General features: G+C 38.6%; 1 pseudogene; it reads right to left on the bottom strand.

Moving 5' to 3' along the window:
- Nucleotides 1-238: 238 nt before the first annotated feature.
- On the bottom strand, nucleotides 239-1,868 carry LOC129493422 (T-complex protein 1 subunit epsilon-like; annotated as a pseudogene).
- Between the last annotated feature and the right edge of the window lie 7,891 nt (nucleotides 1,869-9,759).

Genomic DNA, 9,759 nt, shown 5'->3' with positions numbered 1-9,759 from the left:
ACAGCTTTTCCCTCAATTTTTGTTGTGGTTGTTGTTTAAGGAGATTCCTTTAATATAATGAATACAAAAGCTGTTGAGATAGTACCCCTACAATTACAGAGCTTTGAACAAGTCAAACTATGGTTACCGAACGGCTATTTTTATTATAGTATCTACAGTGTCTGAAAACGGATATAATAAATAATTGTAGATGCCTCACAAGACATCCATTTAATCACAGTAGTGGATCTTACTACATAGTATTCTCAGTGTCTTTATTCTTCAGATTCTCCAGGCTTATGAATGTCGTCAATCTTCAAAATCATTTTAGCCATTTGTGTTGTGAAAGATATCTGTTGCTTTTTGCCAATCAAGATTTCTGACATGCTGTTGCTTCATATCATTTGTCCCCTTGTGCAAACAGTCAGTACCGAGAGCAGGGTTCGTCTTCACTTGTCTGGCTCGGACTTTTGTCATTGTCTGGATGGGATTCATGCCACTGTTTTCAGAAAGCGCCATGGGGCGACCCCAGAGCGTCGGCAAACGCTCTTATGGTGTACTGGTCTAAGGTGGGGCACTTATCCGCCTCTTGGCTAACTGCCAGAGCATAGGATATCTCAGCAAACCCTCCTCCGTATGCCACACGATTATCGCGGATGAGGTTGCTGATGACACACAAAGCATTCGTGAAGGGATCGTTTCACCTCCTCAATGATCATCTTATTTCCTCCTCTAATAAAAATGGTTACAGCTCTGGAGTTCTTACACTGCTCGATGACCAGCATTTTATCCTTATTTGTCCCAAATGAGATCTCCTGTACAAGACCGGTAAAGCCCAGCATCTCGGCCGTGAGCTCTGAGAACCTGGGACAATCCGCCCTCTTGTTGAGATGGCAATCAGTTCAATTTCAAGTCCCCCTATACAGCGAACCACAGGCAAGTTTTTCTGAAGAAATAAGTGATTTGCTTCATCATCAAAGCCCCACTGACAAATTGCTAGGTTAGCACCAGTCTTTTTAATTTGTTGAATCATCTCTTCAAATTTCTCCTTTTCATATTTCTGAAGAGCTTTATTATCTATGGAGGTCACATCCAGCTTATGCTTTGTTTTTGGCTTGGGTGGTTCAAATGGACATGTGAGAATTGCAATCTTAGCATCTTTCACTTTTTTCGGCACCTATAGGTGACTGGAAATCCCTGTCCACAATCACGCCCTTAATCAGTTTTCTGTCCTCCAGCCTCCCGCCCACTTTGCCTTCTACGTTGACGAGCTCGAAGTCAGTATCACTCCGCTCCATATCTGCTACAGTGAGGACAGCATTCACAGCAATCTCAGCCATTTGTTGGTGCCAACTTTGACCACTTCAGAGCCCAGCGTGGTTTTTGCAGTCGGAATCAGGGGTTCAGTGTCCTTTATGTCACCAAGGACACTATTACTGATCTTGTCCAGGTGTTCAACAACAATGCTGGCAGCCTGCTCATAACCATCAGCTATTCTGATTGGGTGAATGCCTCAGTCTAGCAACTGCTTGGCTTCTTCTAACAAGGCACCATCCAGGACTACCACTCCTGTGGTTCCAAGTCCAATTTCATCATCCTGAGGCTTGGACAGTTCTGCCATCAGCTTAGCAATCTGATGATCGACATCCATCGTGCTTAAGATGGGGCCCCATCATTAGTTACAGTCATATCACCATCGTTATCCACCATCATCTTATCAAGCCCATTTGGCCCAAGTGATGTTCTCGTCATATTTGCTACAGCCTTTTCTGCCACTATATGAGACTTAAGGGCCTCAGTCCCATAAGACAGGACTTGTGGTCCTGATCCTTGATGATGAGGAAAGAGTGCCCATATTCACTGAAGGCGAGGGTCCCCATGGATGCCATGGTGCAGCCCCAGGAGCTACTTTTCCCTCAGATACTAATCTGAAGATACTAATCTATTGTTTTTTGCCCTCTAATGCTAGTGAGTTCAGTCATTCTTTGCTCCATTGTGAGTAATCTTTTTTTCTGATGATCTTTTAGATATTCTCTCTCTGTCTTTGGCATTTTTCAGTTTATGGTGAAACTTGTTTTTGATTTATCTATTTATTCTGCTTGTGTCCACAGTATGATTCTTTAATCTGTGGACTCATGTCTTTCTTTTTAGTTCTGGAAAATTATTCCTCATTATATCTTTCTATGGACTCTCTTTTTATTCTTTCTTTCTGAAACTTCTGTTAGGCATATGGTTAGACTTTTCCAATCCATTCTTTGTGTCTTAATTTTTCACATATCTTCTATCTCTCTGTACTTGGTTTCTAATTTTCTTAAATCTTCTATTCACAAATGATATTACTTCCTATCTTGTCTGCTAACATTTATTACTTTTTAAATTTCTATGTCTGTATTTTTATTTTTAGAAGTTCTATTTCTTCTTTACAAGTTTACCATTTTTTTGTTTGTTTGTTTTCAGTTTCTACATATCATTTAAAACTTCCCTACTTTCTGGTCTCCTTTGGTTACGCTACCTCAAGTTCTTAGAGTGCTGATCCTCCTTTTGTAGTGCTGCTCACTGCTGGATGGATACTTGTCTCATGTAGATTGTCACTATATTTTTGTAGGTATGCACAGCAGTTAGCATTTCTCCAAGAGAAAATCTGTAAGCCCAGGGCTTTGGGAGAATTCCATCACAGTAATCAGGGCCCCAGCAATTCCAGAATCAGCTTCTTATATTAAATTTCCATCTTGGGCATTTTATATGAAGATGATGGAGTTAATTTGGATTCAGTGTACCAAGTGCAGGGTTAAAGTTCCAGTTTTTAATGGGAGCATTTGGTTTTTAACCCAACCCAGAGTAATGGGCAGACAATGGAAGTTTCTTGCTGTGTCCCTGGACTTGAAAACTAAAGTTTTCTTGGCCCCCTTTACGCAAGGAATAGTCTTTTCAGAGTTCCTGCAATTATGTGAAATTCAATTTCAAATAAGTTTCAGCTTCTGTTTAACTGAGACTCAAGGAGATGCCTTCTGTAGGTGCTAAACCCTCAGTCCCTAGCCATTAGATGGTCTCATCCCCACTAAAGTTGGTATTTTCTCATACACTTACTATTCTGACTTTGAATAACCCTCTTCATTTTTGAGATTTACAGATTTTCCCTTCAAGCTTTGCCATTTACTTAAATAATTTTTTTGTGCATGTATCTAGCTTTTCCACGTGTTTGGAATGGGAGAATAGTCTGTACTAAGCTAATCCACCACTGTCATTTCAAACTATGCTGGATCATAAGTACCAAGTATTAAGGGAGTTGCTGTTTTATAAATCAGAGTTGATTTAAGAACATTCTTATATTGATATTTTCCCTAAAGTTTAATTACACTTTGTTAATAGATCAGAAAAGTATAGAATTATAATTGTGCTGAGAATCATATGTGACCTTGGGTGTGCCCATGGAATTCAGTTCTGAAAGTGAACAGTGTCATTCCTCTGCCACAACAGAAAACAAAGTTGCTTAGAGCAACCTGTAATGAGGCCAAGATTTGGGACTGAGAACCTTTTGAGCCATTGAGCCTGTCTTCATTTTGTAGTCACAGACTGTAGTCCTAACTCAAATAAATCTTCCTGCAAGGTCCAGGGTACAAGGAGGTTAAGAATTTGTATAGTGCATTTCCTTTAATTTGCTAGAAAAATTCACTCGTGTTATTTTAGTGTATAAAGTACAACTTTTATTTATATTCTTATTTGCTTAAATATGAATCATTTAATGTTTAATGGCCCTTTAAAATAATGTCATATGCCTCTAGCAATGGACTACTACCCCAAGGTAGCTAAAGGAAGAAATGTGTACTTAATATATTCTTTCATCATAAGCACTCTTTTAAATATCTATTATATTTTTATCCTTAAGACGCTTCATTTAATATATACATACATGTAAATATATAAAGAAATACCTATATATACATACTCATATATTTTATATATATGGAAAGAGAGAGAGATCTCTCCCAAGACACTACTTAATATAAAGCTAAATGATAATGCACTTTGTTGGATTGTGCCAACAGCGTAACAGATAGTGCATTTGCTGGGGTGCTCGTGTTGAAGTTAAGGAGTGGCTTATTAAATTATAATGGCAAGACTGTTTTTAATCATAAAACATGCAAGCCATCAAGTGTCAGGTGTCTAAGAAAAAACTAGATTCATCAGATGACAACACACTTTAAATAACTGTGACCAAATTTGTTTTGCTTGCTAGTCACCTAGTTATCCACAGGACATGACAAAATTGCAGACACAGAGAAGATGGGATAAATCACCCTATTATCAAACATAGGAAAAATAGTTTGGCTCTGGTGACGAGAACCTGATCTGAAATAACTCATAGCTCACTGAAACTTTTTTACTACGTTGAATTCATTCAACATACCTTCTTTGCAACCAACAATAACAGTGTAAAAGGATTAAGTGTTAATTCTGGATCTTTGCAACATATAATGACGGTGTAAAAGGATTAAGTATTAATTTTGGATATATTCCAATTTCCTTGGGAAACTACTGAATATCACCTTTTCTAGAAGTGTAAAGTTACATGTGGTTTTATTCATTCAATTAGATTCAACAAACTAGGTCAAAGATAGTGATGAGCAGAGCACAAAATAAAGACAAAAAGGAAACAAATAAATATTGGAGAGTAAAGATTAATATATTATTTACTTGGCTCTCTATTTACTAGTTGTGTGGCCTTGACCTAGTTAATTGACTATTCTAAGTCTCAGTTCCATGGCTAATGAGAATTAATACTTTTCTCACAAGGTTTTTATGAGGAGCAAATAAAGCATTTAAAAGGCTAAGTAGAGTACCTGGCACATAATTTCTAAATAAATGTAATAGTATTATTATTTGATGGAAAAGTGAATCATTAATACATCATAAATACTAGATGTATTTGGATTTTAACCTTTAAACAAACTTTATAATGAGCTTATTTTATACTTGATTAAAAATGTAGGCTGGATGCAGTGGCTCATGCCTGTAATCTGAACGCTTTGGGAGACCGAGGCAGGAGGATCCCTTGAGCCAAGAGGTTCAAGACCAGCCTGGGTAACATAGCAAGACCCTATCTCTACAAAAAAATTTAAAAATTAGCTGGGTATGGTGTCGCAAGCCTGTAGTCCCACCTACACAGGATGCTGAGGTAGGAGGATTGCCTGAGCCTGCGAGGTTGAGGCTATAGGGAGCTGTGATCATGCCATTGCAATCCAGCTTGGATGACAGAGTGAGACCCCATCTCAACTAAAAATAAAATTGTATTTTTTGAAATCTGGAATACAAAACTGAAGAGTGCAGCTGATAGTCAAAATGAGTATGTTGATACACTTTCTCAAAAGATGAATTTGAGAGGTAGTAGGAGGAAAGAACTTAGAATTAGAAATGCTTCATTCTTAATTTTGAATCATGACCTAATACAGTAAAATTCTGTAACATCATTAAAAATAAGCCTTGAAATAGCAGGCCCTAGAATAAGAAATTTGCTAAACTTTTCAAAAGCTGTACTTTGAAGGGTCTCAATTGTATTGTCTTTCAAACATGGAGAACTGATTTCTAATTCTGCATATAAGGGGAAATTGGCCACATTTTCAGTATTATGAGCAGACTCCTAATGCTCAAAGGAATTATGTTCTGTCTTTTATTGCCTGTGGGAGGAGTGTTGCTAAGAAACAGAATTCCTGATACATTCTGAGGAAAGCAGCTTGTCATTTTAGTGATGCACTGAGAATAAAATGCAGTGAAGGCAATGTATTTTCAAGATCTGAGGCTGTTTCTAGCCAAAGAAGACTGCATCTCTGGCTGATTAGATGTAATACATTTGGTTATGTGAAGCTCAGAAAACAAACCTTTAAAGCCTGTATATTGATGCTCTAGAAGCCTATATGGCCTGCCAAATCATTATTTTGTGTTCGATGGATGAAAAGCAAAGAGCTACAGAGTTTGAAGGATGGAAGGAAATGAATATACCCTGAGCACTTCCGTATAAGCATCAGGCTGGGCTCCCTCACAGCCACATCTCATGGACTCTCCATGATAACTTGTGAAGGAGGTGCATTATTTCCATTTTACAGATGAGGGAATACATTCACCTGAAACGTGACCAAAGTCACAAGGTTACTAAGTGTCAGAACTCATAACATCAAGCCTGCACTCTCTGACTCCAAGTGCAAAGTTCTTGCCACTACACTTATCATGTGTCTGTGTCTGTTTTCAGAGACGAAGTAGGGTCAGAGTTAGATCATAACTGCAGACGAGATTGGGCAAATTATTTAATGTCAAAACACAGGCCTAGATTTCTGGTTTCCTTTGTCTGCCTCAGAATGGGCACTTCCTCGTCACTTTTTGTCCTCTAAGGTCCTACACCCTCAGGTGAATATGCATTCTTGCCAAAGATCTGTAAGGTACACAGAGTAGGGAATTACTGACAGTCTTTCAGTAATAATATTGTCTGGTACAGTGTAGGTTATCTGAAAGGCTATGGATCTTCAGGGTCTCTTCTCATTGTGTTTCTGTACCACCACGTTTTTAGACTTTCACCCTCACCTCTGTGGCACTCGTATCAGTCTTCTCCATTATGGTAACTGTTGATAAATACCTCATGGGAATAGATATTGTATTCGGAAGTAGAAAAACTCATTCGACAAGTATTAATTGAGAGTATACTATGTGATAGGTGACATTACAGGGCTGGAGAATCAGCAGCAATTAAGACAAAGTTCTTGTTCTCATGAATCTTATCTTCCCATGAAAGAGAAGCATGCAAAAAGAATGTCAGATTATGTGTGCTGCAGAAAATCCCAATGTAGAGGGATGAAGAGTGAGTGAGAATGGGACTGGAGTGGCAATATAGAGGTGACTGATTTCGGAGGCCTCTCCAAGGATCTGCTGTTAGAACTGAGATCTGAGAGGTAGAAAGGAGCAAGCTGTGCAGTCTTCCGGAGATACAGTGTGGAAGGCAGAGAGAAGAGCAAGCATAAGGGTCTGAGATGGGCTCTCTTACTCATTCAAGGAATGGCAAGGACATAGCACAGGTGTGGAAGAGGTTGACAGGTGCATTATATCAGGTCTTGTTGGCCATGTGGAGGAGCTAGGGTTGTATTCTGGGTGTGATGGAAAGCTGAGATGGTTCTGACCTGGAACTGACATACTCCATGTTATTAAAGCATAACTGGCTGCTGCCTGGAGAATCAGTTGTTGCAAGTAGAAGCTTTGAAACCTTTAGAGGGCTCTTGCTGTAGGTAAGAAGCAGGAGACTGGGACTAGGGTGTTAGCTGTGGAAATGGGAAGAAGTGGAAAAACATAGGCTAACACTTGTAGGTAGTTCCTAAAGGATTGCTGGTGGATTAAATGAGGAGTGTGAGGGGAAGACGAGGAATCAGGGGCTCTAGACAAATGCTTGGCAACTTGTCACTTTCTTAATAGTTATAAAACAAAACCCTGTCCTGCTTATGATAATCCAGTCATTTTCATTCTTTGAACCACAGCAGCCAGCAGTCACTGGCAGTATATATTTATACATGAGTCCTAATGGAATTTTTATAGTCAAATATTTACAATTTTTAAAGATTAATTTTGTTACTGAAAGAGCAAATATTCCTTTAGCTATCAGAATCTTAAAAATTAAAGAAAATCCAAAGACATAAATAAAGGAACTCTGCATATGATTGTTGGTTCACATGTGATATTGTTTCGATGTTACATTACCAGCCCTTCCCTCCAAATCTCATGTTGAAATGTAATTCTCAAAATTAGAGGTGGGGCCTGGTGAGAGGTGTTTGGGTCATGGTGCAGATCCCTCATAAATGTTTTGGTGCTGTCCTTGTGAAAGTGAGTTCTCACGAGATCTGGTTGTTTAAAGTATGTTGCACCTCTCCTCGCTCTCTCTTGCTCCTGCTTCTGCCATGTTATATGCCTGCTTCCCCTTCACCTTCTACCTTGATTGTAAGGTTCCTGAAGCCCTCGCCAGAAGCAGATACTGGAGCCATGAGGTATAACCTGCAGAACTGTGAGTCAATTGAACCTCTTTTTCTTTATAAATTACCCAGCTTCAGGTATTTTTTTTATAGCAATGCAAGAATGGCCTAATGCAACATGGAACAGAAAAATGAAATCTACAATGAAAAAAATTTTTGTTAAACATTGGCCATTTAGAGATTCATAGGAAATATTAAGACAATTTAACTATCTATGGTTGGAGTACATGGGTCTCCTCAAAATAATATTAATAGCTCAAAAGTGAAAAAAGTAAGACTATTTAGCTTATGGGTCTTCAAGGAGTACAGAAATTTACATACACATGAGTATTAAAACAAAAAAAGAGAACACGAATATATGGCATATACACTGTGAGAAATATATGCCAAAATAAATATATGGCATGCACTCTTTTTCATTGCTCTCTAAAATGAAAGGGAGACAGTATCTTCATTGGAACATAGGATATTCCTTCTGGTATAAATTTATGACACTCACCATGCAAAGAAGTCATCCTGGATTGCTAAGTCAATATTGTGTTACATTACATTGACATAATGTATTATGTTAGATGCTGTCATCAAATTAATACTTAAAAGTACGTGACAGAGATGAAAACACTTTTATCAATGAGTCACCTGGTGGTCTAGAGTGGACAATTATTCTCCTTCCCACCACCATCCAAGCGTCATCTGTTCTTGGCTTCCTGAAACAGCCTCATGATTTTGTTTGAGACTAATTCCTCCCCTGGTGGTTACAGCCTTAGTGGGGTTGTTCTGCTAACACTGATCAAGGTGGGGCAATGAGATGCACTATCTCCTGATTAGAATCTCGATGTAATACAAACATTAAAAAATGGCTGGCACTCATTCAACTCAACAATGGCATCTTGAAGAAATCCCCCCTATTGGTTTCAACTACCTAGATTCCCAGAGCAGCCTGGTTCCTGTGCCTGTTGAGACCTGGTTCTTCAGCTTTCCCTCAGCAAGTATCTGCTACCACATGCCCTTAGTAAGTCCTATTATTTGCTAAGTTAGCTGGGGTTAGTTTCTAATGTTTGCAGCTGAAGAATCCTAACTGAAACACAGTTAAATTTTATCTTTTTAGTAATAAATCCTTGCTTCAATAAAAACTTTCACTGTTCTGCAAAAAAATACTCGAAGAGACTTCTGTGCTCTTTAAATACCTAGTTATAGCTAAGACTTTAGAAGGTAACTGTGTTAAGAATCTGTGTATTTAAAAATGACTTTAGATGCCCCATCAGTTCTCATGGCTTTCTCAGGGAGACACAGTGTGATATGAGTGTTCATTCAAACATATGCTGCTATTATTCCTACAAGTTTTCTTTTTATATGGTTTAAAACAACCATGTGTCCTATACGGTATTTGAAGGTTCATATTCAGTTTTTGTTGCCTTTTTTGTCTTTAGAAGTGTTCAAAATTAATTAAAATTTGCCAAAATGCCACTTTTTCACTTGTGATTTGCTGTCAAGAGAAACAGTAGAAGGCACACTTGGGGGGATCAGCCAAGACACACACGGAGAATCAGCCAAGCAGAGATGTGAGCCTGGGCAGGGCCTGGCCTAGTGAATTCACGTATGGAGTGCTAGGCCAGCCCTGCCCAGGCTCACATCTCTGGATGGCTGATCCATGCAGAGATGGATGAGCTCATTTTGGAAGATGAAAGAAGAAAAGGGTGTTCAACTTTTCTCTAGTATTTTTTTTAACACGTTTAACATGTGATTCTGCACATGAAGCCTGTTGCTTTCATGTTGC

Source organism: Symphalangus syndactylus, chromosome 11, assembly GCF_028878055.3.
Source record: "Symphalangus syndactylus isolate Jambi chromosome 11, NHGRI_mSymSyn1-v2.1_pri, whole genome shotgun sequence".
Lineage (NCBI taxonomy): Eukaryota > Metazoa > Chordata > Mammalia > Primates > Hylobatidae > Symphalangus > Symphalangus syndactylus.
Note: the sequence above shows the minus strand (reverse complement) of the source record. Positions and strands in the feature narration are given on the sequence as shown.